The 19548-nt window shown below is 41.2% G+C and overlaps 1 protein-coding gene across 5 annotated transcripts in view; it reads left to right on the forward strand.

Moving 5' to 3' along the window:
• Positions 1–19548, forward strand: part of PALM2AKAP2 (PALM2 and AKAP2 fusion) — a 269580-nt gene that overhangs the window by 227290 nt on the left and 22742 nt on the right. The window lies entirely within an intron of this gene.

The raw sequence follows: 19548 nt of genomic DNA on the forward strand, positions 1-19548 counted from the left end.
ATCTGTAGCCCTCTCTTTAACAAGGTTTTGGTATTATTTGTTATTCAGATTGGTATGTCTTTTAAAGTGCCCACGAGTCTCACAGTCTCAGACTTCAAGATTCGGATGTGCAAACCTGTATGCATATGTGTTGACTTTCAGAGTGCCTTACCTTTTCTTCCATTGTTGTGAACTTGAGCATCTGTGTTGTCCTAGGACAAGTTGTGCTTCTTAGGAATATCCTGTATTTATGAGGGTTTTCTGCCTCATTGTGGCAAATCTCCTTCAGCATTCTTCTTCACCTCCCCTTCCAAAATGTGAAAGACAGTTCAGATGTTTCCAACCTTGCATTTTTTTAAATAAATAAATATTTTTGCATCAGGAGGAATATGCTTATAGTGGGACATGGTGCTTGTTTCAGTGCATTTACTGTCAGCAAGCTCATTCCTGTTCTCTCCTGTCTAGCTTTATAGTTGAATCTCGTGTTTCAGAAAGTAGTGGAATTTCAGGGGGATCCTGAATTCCAGGGGAATTTTACTTGCTGAGAGAGAAATTATTATTAATTCTTCAATTATTTAGTCGAAGAATGAGTTAAGTTTTAATACTGAATTTATTGTTACAATTGTATCTACACTTCTTTGTACATTGCCATCAATTCAGTGAAGCTTAGTTTTATAGCAGGGAGCATTAGAGGAAATTCATAATGACTTGGAAGATAAGCCAGTGCCTTGACACAAGCTTATCAGTAACACACTGCTAGAAAAATTTAAGTAATTGCCTCTAAATGCTAGAAAACCACTGTAATCAGGGAATGCATGCTTGTGTTTGTCTTGTAGTTAAAGATGCCTTAACATTTCCTGAAATGCTGTTGCTCATTTGATTAAGAATCACAGTTCTTGTCTTTGTTTGTGTGAAGTCCTGCTGGATGGCATAATTCTGTGTTGGCAACAGATGCGTGTCTAAGACTTAAGCTGTGACCAGGAGACATCTTCCTTGTGTTTGCCTTTCCCACATCCTTCTGGAGTCATAGGAAAGCAACAGTATGGATTTCTTGAAGGTTTTTATGAAATGAGCTTAAGCTGTGTTTTTAGACCAGAAATGGCCTGCCTGCACCTCCTAAGCTGTGTTCAGCTGTTCTTCAAGGAAAACGCAAAGCTCTGACAAGGTTTAGCCTCAGAAGTTGCTGCCTGTCCCAGCAGAAACTCAGCATCACCTGGCCAGTCAGCATCATCGTGGTGCTGTGCAGGATTCCCTCTGAACACTCTGCTGGTGCTGGATGATGGTGAAGGGCAGGAGGTTCAGGGTTTGGGGTGAGAGGGAGGAAATCAGGGGAAAAAAATCTGGAGGGTCGTTTCCCTGACATAAAGTAATTTTATTGCTGCTACTGTTGTGGCATATAGAGAACTACCCTATTAAAAAAAAAAAAAAAAATCTACCCTATTAATGAAACCAATGAATTGCTATAGAACAAAGTTGGGTGTGTTTTGACCAATTTGCCAATACTAAGTGAAAGAAGCACTAAATGCAACTTGAAATACACACATCTTTTCTAAGCTTGGGGATGTTTGACATTTTGTAGTGTTAATCTTGGTTTGTAATAGACTGGCATAACCAATTTATGTTGATAAGCTGTCCTGTGCTCCTTACTGGTCTCCTTTAGGTAAATGGCAGATAGCAGTGGGTGCTGTTGTTAGAAATAACTGTTTGGTTTTTTTCCAGACTGTTGAGATCTCTCCTTTCTAATTTTCTATCTATGTGTTTAGTTAAAGTACTGTGTCTCTTCAAAGCTACAGCAATTCTGCATCTGGAAGAGCACCATATGGGAGAAAGTTTGACTACACTAAAGAAATTATGCTTCCCATAACTCTGAACATTCCTCTGTTTTGCCAGTGCAGGGCATGTAACTTTGCAAGATGGCACCAAAGTTAAAAAGCTTTAGATTTTGGCTGAATTAATAGAAATTAACAAGCATAACTCCAGCTTGCAAGACTAGGAGTCTGGGAGTTACCTAAACACTTTGTTCTGTTTTAAAACAAACATTTTTCTATCAGCTTTTTCAAAATTCCTGAGGATCTTTGTTTCCAGCCACCTTATCTAAACAATTCAAAACAAACACTGCTCACAGGCTCCTTGCTACCACAATAAATTGCTTGTTTTAACTGGGGTGGTTGTGGACTGATTTGGTTTTGGGTATTTTTCCTTGTCTTTTGTGTTTTCCTGAGAAACAACCTCAGCATGTAGGATGGCAGGTCATCTGAAGTGCTAGCAACATTTAAAATCATTCCAGAGGAAATTTCTTGTGTTTAGGGAGAGGCAAGAGCCTGCACAGGACCATTGCCATCAGGCAGCTGATAGAGGACTGCTCAGTTGCCCTTTTGTGTCCCCACATGGAGCACAGAGCAGCTCAAGGTGGCTTTTAGAAGTGCAGGCTGGCTTCCTACTCCTACTGTGAGTGTAGGTCAGGCCAGCTTGGGTTATCTCACCTTGAAGACTAAGGAGGCACTCATCTGCTTGTATACCCCTCCAGTGAGAGATGCCTGAGGAAGCTTTAGGCTTTTTAACCTCAGAAGAGTGAGGAGTTTACTGTGGGGTGACTGTGGTACCTGGCTACAGGAATCACACTGGGTGTTGGCAGTGGTCACACGTGATGTCACAGGTTGTGGAATTTTCACCCTCTTCAGTACCCACAACGAAAGCGTGTGGGTAAGACAGTGCTTTTGAGAGGTACTGAAAAAGTGGAGAAGAGACGAGAGGAAGTCTTTCTCCTTCTAAGTGGCTTGCAGCAAACTTAAGTAATTTTTCATTTCAGATTCCTTGTTTGTGTGCAAGAGCAGGTAAGGAGATGAATAGCTCCTTAAATATTAACTGTCAATATCTGAGGAAAAGAAATGGGATGCTGTATGACCTTTCTTTCTTGTTTTTCCTGCCCTCATCTTTTCATGACACGTAGCATTCTCAGCTGATTGGCATTCATTGCTCCATCCCTGGTAGTTTTGACAAGGTATTTTATGTTTGCTGTGCTGGGGGTAGTAAACATGCCATATGCCACTTTTTTTCTGAATGGAGAATGCCCCCAAAGCCCCAGTTTCCAGAGCAGTCAAGTGTGAACACATCATTTAGGAAATTTTACCTGTTCAGCATGGAAATATGAAGGAAGACCAGGTTTAGCATTGGAAATAAATTTCAATCCAAATGGCATGGAGAGAGGGCCTGCAAGTATTCTTTGGGTTGGGTTGAACACACACTCTTAGTTTTCACCAGGGTTAAAGGTTTCCTACTTACATTACCTAACCCAGCAGCCAGTGTGAGTGGACATTCATGTAAGTACAAGTACACACTGCCAGTGTGAGCTTTTTTTTTCCCAAAGCAGCTGTAGTCTTTTTCTGTCACAAGAAGACATGGCCCTGACAGTAGGCAGCATCAGAGCCTGGCACTGGACCCCTTCCCCTATGAGAGTGGACAGCAAAAAGCAACTGCATTGCACCTCCTCACTGTAAAATGCAAAGCACTAGTGAAATGTAAGAGCCCTCTGCTCCCCCATCAAGGTTTAATGTGACAATTTCCTATTGGAATTAATTTTGGTGGCCATCCTTGGGTAATTCATGCTGAGCAGTTTTTCTCCTGCTGCTAGAGCAGCAGTGCAGACTTTGTCCGAAATGCGAGTTTCAGGTGGGGGGTGCTCTCTGGAAAGGAGAGGTTTGAGCTGTAGATGTGTTGTTAATACACCTATCTCAGAAACTGGTTTTATTTCTGTCTCATACTGGTTGTCTCATTCTGTTCTTCTTTGTAAGAACAGGAGACCAGGTTATAGCACCTGGGAAAATTGAACTGACAGACCCAATTTGTGCTCATAAAATAAATAAAACTGGCCTTTGGGTTTAAAGTGTGCGATTTCCTTGGAAGGAAGAGGAAGAACAATTAAGATTGCTCACCAGATTAAATTCTTTGTAATTGCTTGTTTTCAAATAGCCTCTTAAACGTGAGGAAATATCCAAGAAAGCTATTTATTTTTTAAAAGTTTTTGTTGCAAAAAGGAATTCTGTCAAACTGCCTTCCCTTGCTGCTATGAGCTGTCTCTGCCAAAAATTGAAAATTAGCTTGTGAGCAAGCATGCTCGGCCTGGCATCACGGGTGGATGGGCACCTGCTCAGGAAACTGCCTTCCCTCTCATGAGATGTGCTCCCTGCATCTCTTCACCGTGCTGGAACCATGCAGTGAGGTCAGAAATGTTTTACCTGGAGAGAAGTCTGGGGAATGGAGCAAATCACTTAAAAGTGAAAAAGCACCAAACCAGAGAGTGACAGGCTGGCATTAAAAGCCTTACCCTATGCCCTGTATCTTTATTGTTTTACTCAGGTCCCTTGCACAGGATGCCCTCAGATGTTCACCACCCATAATTAATCCTCCACTGGTTTGGTAAGGGTAGATTTCTACAGGAGGTATTAAAAATGAGAAGGAGATCATTAAAATCTTTGGTAAAAGGAGAAGGAGATCATTAAAATGTTTAGTGAACCCTAGCACTTGTAGGCTTAAGTGCCAGTTTTGCTTCAAGCAGACAGCCTTCTGGGGCAGTCTTCATTTTGCAGTCCCAGATAGAAATGTCTGTGGAGATTATGGTTTAAAAATAATGTGCAGATGTGGTGGCTCTGGGCCCGTCAGACCTTCCCTCACTTGCAGGCAGCTCTGCTGGCACACAGAGGAGAGGAATAGCACTTCCTCCAGTGAGGCATGTTGGTACAGAAGGCGGTAAGGGAAGAGTTCTGATACTTTGATACTTGTTTTTTTCCTCTGCAGTTGCACATCTTGTATTTAATAGTCATGTAATGATACCATGCTAGTCCAACAGACTCAGAAAGTCAGGTAGGGTATTTATATTTACTCCCTGAACAGGAAAGGGATGCACAAGAGGATTTGTTTGGTTTATGTTAAGCTTGTGTATACTTTCCATAAAGAGGAACACTTTTTTTTTTTTTCCTCCCCCCCCCACCCTTTTTTTTCCCCTTTTTCTTTTTTTCCCTTTTCCCATATGTTAAAAGAGCAGAATTAGCTGTTTACTAGGTTGTAGCAATGACCCTTGTGGTTCAAGTCATGCAGTTACCTCCAGTGTGGGAAGGTGTTTGAGCTGAAAAGCATCTGTGGCCTGAGGCAGCTGAAAGGGATTATTGTGGATGCTGTAATTTTGTTACTGCTTAATCAGGCGATGTAATACTGCAGATCACTGGTTCTGCCACATTTTTAAAGAATTTGTGTTGAACCAAAACCATAAGTTGAAAACTGCTGCTGAAATCTGGGATGGCCTCTCCCAGAAACCTGTGCCCTACATTCAGTGCCTCATCATGTTCTGTGAGGGTTCACAGAGGAGGGCTGTTTCAGCTTAAAGAAGTCTCCCAGAGTGAAGGCCCTGGCAGAGAACGTGCCATAATTTTTTTTTACTGGTTGAGCTCTTGCTTTACACACCTCATCTGCCTTCTCAGGTGGGCTCTTGGCATGGACGGAGCAGTCTTGTGGCCATTCAGCACCAGCATTCCATGTGCTGCAGGCCTGAGGATCCTCAGACCTGCAGGAAAAAGAAAATAAATAGGAGTTGTTTGCTTACATTAACATTGCATCCACACAGATTTAGACACGAAACCCAGAATCTTTTGTTATAATGTGCATTTGTGCTGCAAATTTGTAAGATTAGGGTCTGAAGCAGGTAAATCACTTTGCAGGGGTCCTTTTTTTCCCCAGATACTGAGGCCACCACGCTGCCTTTTGTAATCTTGCCATTGGTGTCTCTAGAAGATAATAATGGCTGATTGTTCAGTGGATCTTTGATACTAGTACAGACTCCTTATGAGAAAAAAAGCATTTCAGTCTTTGTAGACTTAACTTCATTTCAGTATGGCATGATGTAAGGGACCCGGAGGCATACTGCTTATAGTCATGCAGAAGAGTTGGTTAAAAACTCAGATATGTGAAGAATCTTTGCACTTCAGGAAGTTAAAAGGAATCATTCTGAAGTTAAAAAGAATAATTTTTAAGTATTCTTGGACCACTTTGAGTTAGATTTATTAATTTTTATTTGTTTCTTGAGCATTCAGCTGTTTCAAGTTTCAGTTCAAATTTTTTGTTTCAGCCAAGAACACTACAATTTTATTTATGTTTTTAAAATAAACTTTTGGGTGGGACTGATGCTTTAAGGGGAAAAAACAATCCCAAACAACAAAAAATAAGAAAAAACCCAACTTACTTTAGGTTGCTGGCAATGCTGAGTCTGAGTTCCTGGGGGGAAAAAGCTTGTTGGTTTATCTGGGGCCAGGTATAGCAGAAAAGGGTTTAGCAGGGTGTCTCTGCTGCCTTTGCTACTAAGCTATGCTGCTGTACTGGACAGATGTCATTACCATTAGCCCACTCATTCTTGCACTATACCAATATATTTTCCAAAACTAGTTGGTATGAGAAACAGGTCATTTAAAAAAAAAAGAAGAATTATAGTGCAACTCCTTTAGGGTTCAGTGAAAACTGAGCATTTGCATGTCAAATGGACAATTCCCAAGAGTCTCTATCAAACAAGGGTCTTGAGCTCCATCTCCTGCACACCTGGGGAGTGCTCCAGTTACAGCTCTGTCCTCCAGTGACCTCCCAGGCATGTGGGGCTTTAGACACCTGGTGTCAGGGAGAGTACAGAAGATAAATATCTTGTGACCTTCTGCTCCTTCAGTGACCACGGATGAGGCAAGGTTACCTAAACTTCGTATTTAATCAGTAATCAGCTATAGAAATTGCATTTTAAATCTGTTCGCACTTCATTTAAATAGAGTATTTTATTTCTCTGTGGGACACTTATCCCTCTTCATAGTGTAAAATTCTGGGATGATCCAAGGGAATAAAATAGCTAGCATTGTAAAATCTGTAACTGTGTATTAAAATATCTATCCCTCTGCTATGCAGACAGTGTGGGAAGTGTTACATGAAGGCACATGGTATTTCCTGTCACTTTAGGCTCACCAAAGCCACTCTTAACTTAGGACAGGGGTGTTGAGTGCCTTTTTTTTTTTTTTATCCCTTTCTAGTGAGAACCTTATTTACATTCTCTTTTCTTACTACTCATTTTAAAAATGTCGAGGCTTGACATGCCTCATTTAATGTGGCTCAGGCAGGTTGTGAAGCATCTGGTGAAGTGAGCTGCCACTGCCTTCAAGGGTTCTCCTGTCAAAAATGTCACTTTCATCATTGCTGGTAAAGAATGGCTGTGCTTTCCTTTTGCTGATGCCCTAGAAGTAAGAAAGCAAGTCAATGTATTATGTAATTCCTCAAGTGAGTAAAATTTGCTTGAGCTATGTCATTTTTAGCATCACGTGTAACCCTAAATTCAAGCCGTTTTAACCCAAAGTCCAGAGGGCCTTTGCAGGGGATGTTTGGTCAGCACAGCTCATGTTTTTGCCTTAAACTATCAAGCTTCCAGGAAACTTAATCCAAGGGTACTCAAATGTCACTAGCCCACAGGCAGCAGTAATGAACAGGTATGGTGCTGTTCAAAAGTGCTGCCTGTTTTCTCTGTCACCCTTCGAAATTTGGATGGGTTTTTGTTTGTTTGTTTGTGTTTTGAGGATTTTTTTACACTCCTTGTATCCAGTTTTTTTTCCATATGGCTGGTACTTTCCATACAAGCTGTGCACCCCCACCCTGACCTGAGTCTTCTGAAACAGCTTATGAAAGGTGGCCTGAGTGCTTCCATTAACATTTCAGCCTCTCCTGTAGAAAGAATATAGTCAAGCTTTTTTTTTTGTTTACTGATAGGTAAAAATTACTGCTAATTACTACTGCTTAGAGCTTGTGTCTTTCACAGCAGCCTTTCATGTATATGCTGTTTCTTAGTACTAAGCCAGCCACATGCTGTGTTGTTGAGTTGTGGCTCTCCCTGCCAGCCCCCTTCTAGCCTCCCCATCCACCAAAAAAAAAAACAACAAACCCAACCAAAATATCGAAACAAAACCCAAATTTAAAAAAAAATTGAAAAATTAAAAAAAACCCAAAAACCAACAACCAAAAAAAAAAAACCACAAAAAAAAAAAAAGAAGAAAAAAATCCCAAACAAACATACCCGCAAAAAACCTGAGCAGTAAACTCCTGCGAATGCTGCCTGAAAACAGGTCTCTTGCCAACACAGTGCTTTTGAAAGTATCTCTAAGGAGGTGGCTCCCTTACAGGTTAAGTGAAGTCATGCTCTTTCTAAGTGTGAACTGGCATTTTCCTTGTAAAAGACTCTCTTTGTGTGAATGGACTGAGGTTATGGGCTTATTTTTTTTTAAACCAGGTCTCCTTTAGCATGTGACATCACAGTACTGTAATGAGCTGGGGAAGGAATTTGATTTAACCAGCCAAAAAAAGCTAAGGCCTTTATGGAAAACAGCATGTTTGGAGTTTGCTTCAGAGTTTACAGAAACAGAGACAAAGGGCAGGCTAAGGTTTCTGACCTGCCACACATTATCTATCACATTTAATCTTTATCTTTCTATATTGGGAGGTGTATTTAAAGCAGCATTTCTCCACGTGATACTTGAGGAATTTTTTGAATTGCAGCTGGTTTGTTCATTGTGAGCAGCAGTGAAATTTACAACTTTCTACTAGATGTAATACAGGAGGATATTGATTCTAAGGAGAGGATACACTTTTGTATATCCTGTGCATGTGATAACTAGGAGAACCAGCCAGCACATTCAGTGTCTGTATTCTTCAGACAGCACTTGCAAAGTCTTCTGGCTTCAGTTTTTAGTTGCTCTGGAGGGGTATGTTTCTCACTAGTTGAGTGTGTTACTTTTCTTAACATTACAGCAAATTTCAGTTCATAAAGACACTTCCAGGTTGTCTGTTCAGCTTCATCTTTTAGTTGTTTAACGCTGGAGGAAATTAAGCATAGTACTGTGGGCAGTCACATTTAGCAGCAACAGCATTCCTGGGTTTTATGGCATTTGATGTGTGCTGTGGCACTTAGCTGATACCTCTGTGCATACACCAGGATAGCACATTCTTTAACTCCTGAGAAATGAGGAAGGGTATTTTAGGGGAAAGCATCTGGAAGCCAGGATGACTTGCTGTCTCCTACTAGCCTGTGCTTTGGCTTTTAGGTAGATAGACTCCATAGCTGAAGTCTCATGCAGTCAGTTAAAATACTGAAAACCAAGCTATTGCTTGTGTGATACGCTAGTGAACAGTGTTCTTTTGAGAAGGTCTGGTCTTCCCCCCTCTCTAAAGCAATTTGATCTGGAATGTGTCAAACTTGTGTTTCTACAGAAATGTGTGGTGTTGCTTGCTGTTTAATGTCGAGCCTTTTTATGACTGTTTAAAATAGCTTCAAGCAAGCATTTCCTATCAAATAGCAAATTGTCTGAGAAATTCAGCAACTCTTAATATGACACTTTAGTTGGCTTTAGTGATCTTGCTAACATTAAATGAATTAACCACTGTTTATTTTAATTTTCTGTAATTAGGTAAAAAAGAACCCATATCTGAGGGACTGGGCAATCTGAAGGAATTTTAAAGCAGAGCAGTTTGAGCTGGAATAGCCAGTTCAGTTAATAACATTTTCCTCCACCATTATCTTAATTCTCCATGTGCCCAAAGAGAAAGCAATGAACACCTTAATCAAATAATATCCTAATATAGTCCAGATGTGCTGTAAGTCATTTTAATCAGGACCTTTTCAGCAGGAAAAGAAGGAGTAATGAGTTTTTGCTTGGAAGAGGGGAGGGAAGCAGGGGCAGAGGGACCGGAAGTGGTAGGTGCTGGAAGGAGATGTCCCAGGGATTTCTCAACTACCTTCCCCAAAGAAGGAATTTTTTAAAAAACAGCCTATGCAAGTCTCACTTTCAATGAAATATTCTCCTGCAGGAAATAGTGAAATGACCGAAGTGCGTAGTTTTTGTTACAAGCAAAGCATAGATGAAGTTGCTAACTGTTCAAAACCCCAAACTCAAATGGTATGTCCTATTAATAGCCTAGGGACAGCAATGGCATGTGGAGAATTTAGCAACATCCTCCTTCTTTACAGACTGTACACATTTGGCCTCTCACTAGCAAAACTGTTTTGTGGACTCTGTAGTCTGACTTCCCGTTAAATATTACTTATTTGCTGGATATTTGTTGAAATAGTGTATCAAAGTCCACTAAAATGATATGTCAAAGTCAAACATCCTGGCTATATTGCATTCATCATTTAACAATAGCAAGTTTCATTTTGTTGATATGTATCTTTGAAGGGGGGGGTTTCTATGTGCACCGTCCAGAAAATTAAATTACATGCATGCCCTTAAAGGGAGAGCCCTGCAAATTGCACTCCACAAGAGTTACAAGGTTTTGGCTCTTGTATAAAATCTTCAGCTAAAATCTCCAAATGCTGTTTTCTCCTTGAGCTGTTTCTGGAAAAAGGGACTGGGAGTGAAAGCATTTTTGTGTGGTAGTTCCGTGATGGACAGTGGGCATGGTGACACAGTGGGGAGCGTGACGCAGGCAAGGGAGGTGATGTGCCACTCTTGTTGGAACTGGCTTCTCTTCCCACTTGTGTGTGTAACACAGCTAATGGCAGAGACTCCAGTTATATCCTTGGACCACCATCACGTTTTCCCCTTCTTCACTTACATAATGTGATTTTTGAGCTAGTACTAGGCTAGATATCCTCTTTTTTTCATATCCTTTCAGTTTTCTTATTATAATGTTCAAATTATATGGGTTTTTGCCTGGGTCTGGAGGTAGCAGCCTAAAATACATTTTGGGTAGAGCTAGTTCTACATAGGGACTTTTTCAAGCAACTACATGCTCTCTCTCAATAGAGCATTTTAGAGGTCTCTGGCTTTAAAATAATTCCATTTCCTTGGAAAACTGGGAAGAAAGCAATCTGTCAAGTGCTTAAGTCTCCTGGCTGGTTGAGACCTCAGACTGTAACCTTCCCAAGACTCAGTGCTTGCAGTGAATAAACATTGCCCTGTTCTTTGTGCTCCTGGCAGAGCAGGCTGCCGCTGGGTGAGACACACTCCACCAAGCCCAGTTACGTAGGCATACCTTCATTTAAGGAGATTTTGCTGTGATGGGTCTTAATCTAATGGATGAGAGCAGCTGTAACAAGTCCTACTGATAAAGACAAAACATCAACAATAATTCTTAGCTTTCTACAGCTGTCAGAGAAACAGATGTTTGGCCCTACATTTCTGAGCATAATTTGTTCCATTAGCCCAGCATAGCCCCTTTGGCAGCAGTCTTGTCAAACTCCAGTAGGTATTGAACAGCCATGCCTTTCAGAAGTACAGCAAGTATTAATTAGGCTTTAGGAAATAGTTAAACGCAGTATGACCTCCAGCCGTTAACATTTGTGAAACAGAGAATTGAAAGTGAAAAATTTTAGTCTTTATTGACAAAGGTTTGTAGGTGGTTGTTTCTGTTAAAGCATTGAATTCCTACTCTATTGCCCTTGAAAGTAAGTGGTCAAAGAACTCCAGCATAGAGATCATGTATCTTTTTTCAGAAGTTGGAGGTTAGGCTGCCATTTATGAAATATTTACTGAATTGTGCCAGCTGCTGAAAGACTGTATCCTCAGAAGACTTTAATACTGATACGTCCCAGAGAGCCTATTTGTTTGTTTAAGGCAGGTTTATCTCTGTTCCTTACATGTATTAAAGCAGGTTTTCCTAGCAACCGTAATACCTGTTCAGAGAGCAAGTGAACTGCGTGGCCTTTTGTCTCCATTTACTGCCTACCTCCTGCCCCTGCCTAACCCAAATTCCTTCCTTAGGAAGTCCCTTTCTTATTCACCAAAATGATTAACATGCCAGTATTTTTCTCGAGCTCTCTCATTTACATAGGAGAGTTGTGCATTCATTCTTTAGGTGGAACAGGAACCCTGTGCCCCTGATGAAAAGACTGAGGAATTTTCCCCTTGTCTATTCTTTTTCGTGCAAGCGACCATAAAGGTCACTCTTTCCTTGTGCTGACATTATCTAGATGGGTTAGAGAGTATTAAGAGCAAGGCTTAGTTTAGCGTCCTTTCCCCTCCCCGCTGGGATTAGATCATGCTTTATCAGAGCAATTGTTCCATCCTCAACATGTGCAGGGCAGATTTCAACTGCAGCATTTTGTGAAACTGATTTTTCATGCGTGCATTCAGAAGTCGTGTTCTGCTCAACTCAGTATTGGTATTACGCTCTCTGTTAAGCTGAACATTTCTCTTTTCTTATTCTCCTGGGATTTCTCCTCTTTGATTTAACATCAGTCCAGAGGCTGAGTGTTGGAGAGTGCTACTGAACTGCCAAGCCCTTAGCTCAGCTCCACCAGCACCAGCTGAGTGGGGAGCCTAGCCAAGTGGCCTCCGAAAGTGCAGTGGTACAGGACCTCATCTGTGACCTTCAGTTGTAAAGAAGAAATTCTCCTTCTGTTCCTTAAGGATTTTGTCATTAATTGAATTGCCTGCCAGGTGTGGGCAGTTTTCTGATGGTGCCAGGTTCCATATGTGTTAGTTGGATGGGATGCTCTTTATTTTTCCACCAGACCATTGTGCTTCCTTAGGCAGCATTGGTGGCTGCTTCACAAGATCATATTTACCAATTTAAGTGACTTAGCACCACAATCTCTTTAAATCAAGTATCCCAGCTGTTGGAATTCAATCATGTTTCAGCAAAAGCAGATTTTGGACACAAGCCATGGAAAAGTAAGCCTTAGGAAAAATGTGTAACAAAGTTAAAAAGTACTAACCATCTGTGGTGGTGCGCTTGATTAACATGTTAACGTGGTTTGTATTGACCTTGAGTCCAGTGCTGTCCCACAGTGGCGTTGGTTTGTTTCCCATGCCTGCACACAGAGTGTGCTGTCCTTTCTGTCCTAGGGAACTGAGTGAAGCAGCATGAGAAATAGTAATACCTACTGGTGCCTTTTAATTTGAGGTGGAAATAATTTTGCAGGTGAAAGGAGCATCAGAAGTGTGATTTGAACTGATGAGAGTGATGATAAAACCACATTTTTCTGGATGAAATGCCTTCTTTTGCACGCATTTGCTGCTCTAATTCAGTTGCACTTTCAGGCTGACCTACATTACAAGAAGCCAACAGTGCAGAGAACAGGAGAATGGCCTTTTGACCGCAGGTTCTGGTACCTGAAATCATTGCCAATTTTCTGATCTCTTGGGTTCTTCAAGCTCCTGGCTCTCCCTGTGTGCAACTGATTGAAAATGGGGTGTGATGTGGAGTGTGGCAGTACCAAACAGTGCTGCACTTTCTTTAGGAGAGTATAATCACAGCTCCCTGTAATTTCAGATTTCCATCTTGATTATGAAAAACTGAAGACAGCTTCCATAGCAAAGCTAACCAGCCCCACACAGAGTAGTATCTGCATCTACACCACTTGAATATATGTTGCTTTCCGTACTACCAGCTGTGTAACCATCCTGCTCTAATAAACTCTGCATTGTTTTTTCTTAATCAGAGGTGATATTTCTTTTCACTCAGCAGTTAGCAGCCTTTTGTCCCTAAATATTAATTTCTGGATAAATCACTTTGTCCATACAGGTGCTTTGTGCAGTTTCAGTTCTTTGCTGAATTAAAATATTTTGTAAAAAGGACTCAGCATTTAATTGTTGTTTTTTTACAACAGCTGCGCAAGCATTGAAGAAGGAAGATACTTGATTTTCTTGCTGCTGTAGCACTGGTTGAAATCTAGTTATTAGGGTTGCAAATTTTTCATGGAGGGGCCAGATCTCTGTTTTTAGGAAGCAAGAGAAAATAACTGGCTTACAAGATCAGCTAGCTTCCTACCAGTAGAATACCTCTTCAATTTATGTAGCCTGGAATTAGTAGGAAATAGTAAGGTTTATTACAAATTTGGATCCTGACTTACCCAGGAAAAAAATTCACCTGTTTGTTATTGAGGGCACAAAAAAATACTGGAGCTACAGAGGCACATATGAAAAAATACAGTATAAAGTGGCTGTGTCCTCATCATTAAAATATCCTGTCACACAATATATGTTTATCATTAAAGTAGTCATGATTCTTGGGCCATTTTTATCCCTCTTTAATTTATTACAGCAGCAAAAGAAGATTGGAGTTCTCTTTGATAAAAGAGCTTTATAGTGTATCACATGGGGAAGCTGAACCCTGTGGCTCAGATGGATATTTGCAAAAGAATATTGCAGAGCCTTTCACGAGTTTTCTGAATGAATGCAATCACAGCTTCTTTGCAAAAACATGAAAAAAGGAAATAGGAAAACCACGTAAAAAAAGTCACACAGCAAGCTCTCCAAGTAAGCACTTTGTTTGGCACTGTATCCGCACATCACTTATCACTGTCTGTAGTCCAAAAGAGCCCCTGCCTGGTTCTTAGGAGGAGGTAACACAAAGTTGCATTGATTTTTGTTGCATTTGAATGTACTCTTGTGATTTCTGAAGTGTTTAGGAGACAAACCAGCATTTCACAAAGAAAATATTGTACTGTCTGGCTGCTTCAGAAAAGTCACAGAAGAGTGTAGAGAGCTGCTTGCAGAGAATGTCACTGTGACACTCAACACTAACACATTTTAGTAACCAGATATTGTTTCAGTCTTTGTATTGAAGACGCTGTATAATGCCCTGTGAGAGGAACAGGCCAGGTTTTGCTTTTTGGTTGCAAGTAGGATTGTGAATGGAACTCTTCAAGGTAGTGTCAGCATGTGCCTGACATGTCTTAAATTCAAAATCTGGCGAAAGGATTTGAGGGTTTTTGTTGGGTTGGCTTTTTTTTTCCCTGAAACTTGAATTTTATTTCATTAAGAGAAAACGTCTAAATTTCTGTGCAACATTTCCCTTAGTACTTTAAAAACCTTTAGATGTCAATATAAAATACTGTATGAAAAAGGAAGACCTTTTTGCATGGAAGCAAGAAGACAACATTTTGGGTTTGGATTTGGGATTTTTTTTTAATGTTTTGATTTGGGTTTTTTTTAATCAAAATGTATAGTAAGTAATGTGAGTAAAAACCCTTTCTTTCCTTGAGTTCCACATCATCATCTTCACTCCTTCTCCCCTCCATTTCTAGGATCTTTTTGAACTTTTTTTTTCCTGCTACTGCTTTCTCTTAGCTCACCCAAGTAGGTTGTTTCTAAAACACAGATGTTTGGCCCATTTCTTTAGACTGCTTTGTGCAAAGGCTCCCACTGTCACATTCTTCTTCCTCCAGTGTCAAGGGGCGTTCACCATATTTTTTGGAGTTAGCTGGGGTGGCAGCTGCCCCATGAGGCCCTGCTGAGGGAGGGAGGGAGTGCAGGAACCATTGTGAGACAGGGGCTGCCACGGTGCTTTGGGCTGTCATTCCCACCTGGGATGGGCTGGGATGGTGGGACGTGTCTGAGCACCTGGTGTGTGGTAGGGACCATGGGCTGTGAGGGATAGATGCTATCGCCTCTTAACCAGCTGTAGCTTTTCTGGTTCATTATGAGCTGCAACACTTCAGGTCCTAAAGAAAATGAGTTCTGCAAAGACTTACTGTCGCTAGGAGGCATGGGGCAATACCTCTGCTGGCTAGGAGTTTTGTCTCTGGACAGGGTGTCTGTCTGGAACCACAGAGGTTCAGCTGACTTCTGTGTCTTTGCAGTGTTTGGGATTGGCTCCATCTGGTATGCAGGTGGTGACTGTGTTCTTCAAAAGGGTGAGGTGAATGAAAGCAGCTGCTCCCTTGAAGGTTTGCCAGAGTCAGTCTCCTAACAAATCCATCATTTGCTTCCTTCTTAATTGCGAATAAGACAATCAGAGAGGCATGCCAAGACAGTAGGTGAAGAGGGAAATGACTGACATCAGCAAGGAGGTATGGATTAGCCAGTAAACCACCTGCAAATGAGGTTTTACTACTAAAACTGCTTGATCTATGGTGGGCCTGATAGTCAGATTGAAGAGAAGAGTGGAAAGGGTTGAACAAAACACTGGCTCAGTGCTGAAGCAGGGGGAGGAGGAGCAAATGAAGTACAGGACATCTCTAAAATAATATGAAGCCAAAGAAATTAAGGTTGACAGTGCTAACGAAGCCAGGAGACTAACATCAAAAGCTGTCTTGAAACTTGGCTGGAGTGATTGTAAAAGCCCACAGTGAGGAAACTTCCAGATTTTCTTAAACCATGAAACTTCTTAGTTGTTTAATCCTTTCCTCTCCCTTCTCACCACTGCCACCGATGCTTCAGAAGAATGTTGATCTGACTCAGAAGGATTTCCTCCCACTTGTTTCTGTAGGCATTTTTTGTTGCTTCAAACAAAGGAGGGCACGTTTGTTGGGTCCTGTTAGTAGCACACCCACATTTTATTCCTTCTAAAAGAGCTGATTGCTCAAACACTTACACTTTTGTAGATGAAGAATTCAGCCAAAGAGAAAATATGCTAATAATTTTCTAAGCTGCTAATAACTGTAGTTTACTAATGTGCAGCAGCATTGTAGAAGTGACACTAATTGCCCTGTTGCATCATGACTTAGACGGAAATGAGCACACATTCAGAGACAGTGTAAATGTAACAGCAACTTCTGGAAAATCTGGGTCTAGATGAGTACTTAAAGGGCATCACTGTGAATGCCTTATGACTGACTACAATTAGGTTTGAATGCAGCCCTTTTCCCATTCACAGGTCTTTGTAATGGTGCAGGCTTTGAAAAGCCTTCTCCCTGTAGGTGGCAAATAGAAAGCTGCTGGTGCAGGCTTATCAAGGAGGAGCAAAAGCAGCCCCCTGGAAAGCTCCCCTCCTTCCCCCAAACAGCTGAATCATGGGGGTCTGTGTGTATCCCACTGCCCCCCTCCTCCAAACCTCCCCCCACCCACGGTGGCTCATCCCAACATGTTCCATTTTCCCGCACCCATTCAGTTGACCCGGGCAGGTGCTGTGGCCTGGACTGTCTTGAAAAGCTTTGTTTTGCCATCTGCTTCTGTCCTTAGCTGTCTCAGTTCCCTTCTTCTAGTAATTCATCAGTAGATTGATTTCTGCCCTTCCCAGGAGTGTCTGGAGCATAATTTTTATTGCCACGACCTCACGAAGTTGTCCCCAGGTTCTGGCAAAATGTTTTGAGGAAAATAAATGGGTGGTTCTTTTAAATGTATTTTTTTCATCTCCTAGCAATCCTCACTGTCTCCTCTGCCATGCTGGGAGTCCTAGCATAGAAAGGCTCCTCCAGAAAGAAGCAGTGTTTTCTCGCAGGTTTTACTGCATAATTGTCTGTTTTGCTCCATAATTACATGTCCCACACTAATTGCATAGACACATGCACTTCGTGAATTACATGCTGTTACAAGTGCACGCCCTGATTAGGCTGATACATGTATGTGCCTTAATTGTGAGTTATGGATTGCAGCTGTGGTGAGAGGGTGGGCTCTAACTTGCTAAGAGGTTTAGGCAAAAAACTGCACCTGTGGTTCTCCTGCCAAACTTGAATATCCAAATATGATGTGAACTGGAGTGGTTCACACAGGGCAGCAGTGGAAACAGACGTGCTTTAGTGAATGCAGTCTCTGGGACAATCAGGTGCATTTCCAGCTCCATGGCGTGCAGGTACGAGAAGCACAGGAGCAAGAGGCCCTTTGGCTCTGCAAGGAGATGTGTTTCGGTGGCAGGAGAGCACATCTTCATCAACTGATTTTTCTGTCCACTCAAGATGAGTTTTTGAAGCTACAGAGGATGTAGTTCACTACCAATGTCACTAGTGGCTTTGATCTGTCAGACTACAAGCAAATGTTAGTGGGAGCATAATTGCATACCCATGGGTTGTGTGAAAGGGGACAGCTATCAGTCCTGGAACTTTGCACAGACTGCTCTAGGTGCCAGCATACTCATTTTTGCACCAGCAAGTCAAGCAGGGAAGATGTAACCCCAAATATCAAAAAGGTATTGCAGTCTTAAATTTTGTCACGTGAGTACCTGTTTTGTACATGGAGCTCTGCTAGCAAATCAAGAGCAATACCCTTTCAGGTTAAAAGAAGCCTTTATCTATGATTCTTTCATTCCATCTGTTCCTACTTTTCAAAATAAGCATTTTTTATACTTTGTATTTGTTTGCAGAGCATCTGATTTCTTGAATATATCATTAAAGGCCTAAAGAGGAAACTGGCCACATTTAGATATTTAAATGATAAAAAATACAATATGCTTTAAGAAAAGAACTGCTATGAAATTCAGCTGGAATATTTCTAAGTTCAACAGAAGGTGAAGAAGTGAAGCAAGTAAAACGAATGTGAAGTTTGTCAAGTAAAATATGTAGACAAAAGCAGGTTGTTTGTTTTTAAAGATTTTTTTTCCGGTGTTTAAGCACAATTAGGAAGAAAATATCTAATGGCTGAAGCCAGCATTGTCTTCAGCTGTGTACAACTACATAATTAGACAGAAAGCTTTTCAGAGTGTTTTTAGAAAGAGCTCTTCTGGGTGACTGGCTGTAATTCCTTAAGGTGTGTCAAATGCATCTGGCTTCCAGTATAAATCCAGCCACAATGTGATTGTTCAGGTCACTGGTAAGTGCCATTGTGCTCCTTGTTCTTCATCTTCTGCTGCTGGATAAGAGACAGCAAGGCAGGGGTGACTACCTGACAATGGTGCTCTTGTTGGTGGCCACTGAGTTCACTTCAGTTGGTTTGATCAATGCCATTTGCTTTCCAAGTCAATGCCTCACACATAGAAACACATAGGGAAGGCAGGACAGAGAGCTCAGATACCCCCTTTCTGTTTTAAAAGGTGAGTCAAAGGGAATAATGTATCATTTTTGGTTTTCATTATTTAGGAGGTCAGCAAGTGCTTTTTGAAGAACCATGTTTAAAACGTCCTCTTTGTTTTTGGTGTTTTGGATTGGATTTTGCCTTTTAGCAGTATAGAATTATTGGGAAGTTAATTGACATGTTACCAACTTAATCAGAAGTTCCTTCAGACTTTACTCTCAGTAAGTTCATTAGGCTGCTTGACCAGTAAAATTTGCCTATATATGAGCATAAATAGTATTTATGTCAATAACCTCCTTGTGACTAGAGGCAACACATCAGGGAGAAACATGAATCCAGTAGATGTGCACTACAGATCAAAGAAGTAGGAGGGAGGATACTGCAGTCCCTGTCATGCTCTTTGTGGTGTTTTTCATGCTGTGGGAGTTACAGATGCTTCCTGTCTCCCAGGTGCAATTGTGTGTAGGTTTCCATGTGGGATGGGGAAGGACCCCATGTCTATCCAGCACCATGTAATTCTTTTCCATGTTTGATGACCAGGATTGAGCGCTGAGAATTGAACATTCCCTACCATTGCCACATCATTTTTCCTAGCTTGGTGTGAGTCACCAACTCTTTCAGCATTTTAGTATCTGTTTCTGCAAAGCACAGGCAGTAATACTTTTTATCAGTAGCAGCTTTATGAGATTTCCTTTTGGTGTGGAAAGCATTTTTAGAGTACCAAGATGATAGGTGTTGTGTACTGCATGGGCAAATCTTTGAGGAATCTAAACTGCCAAGTTACTGTTAACTTAGAAATTCAAAGTTTATTCCTAGTCACAGACCAAGACACAGGCATGAAATAATGACAAAGTGAGGATGGTAAGCACGTGGGAGATTCTTAAATGAAAGT

The sequence above is a fragment of the Haemorhous mexicanus genome, chromosome Z (genome assembly GCF_027477595.1).
Source record: "Haemorhous mexicanus isolate bHaeMex1 chromosome Z, bHaeMex1.pri, whole genome shotgun sequence".
NCBI lineage: Eukaryota > Metazoa > Chordata > Aves > Passeriformes > Fringillidae > Haemorhous > Haemorhous mexicanus.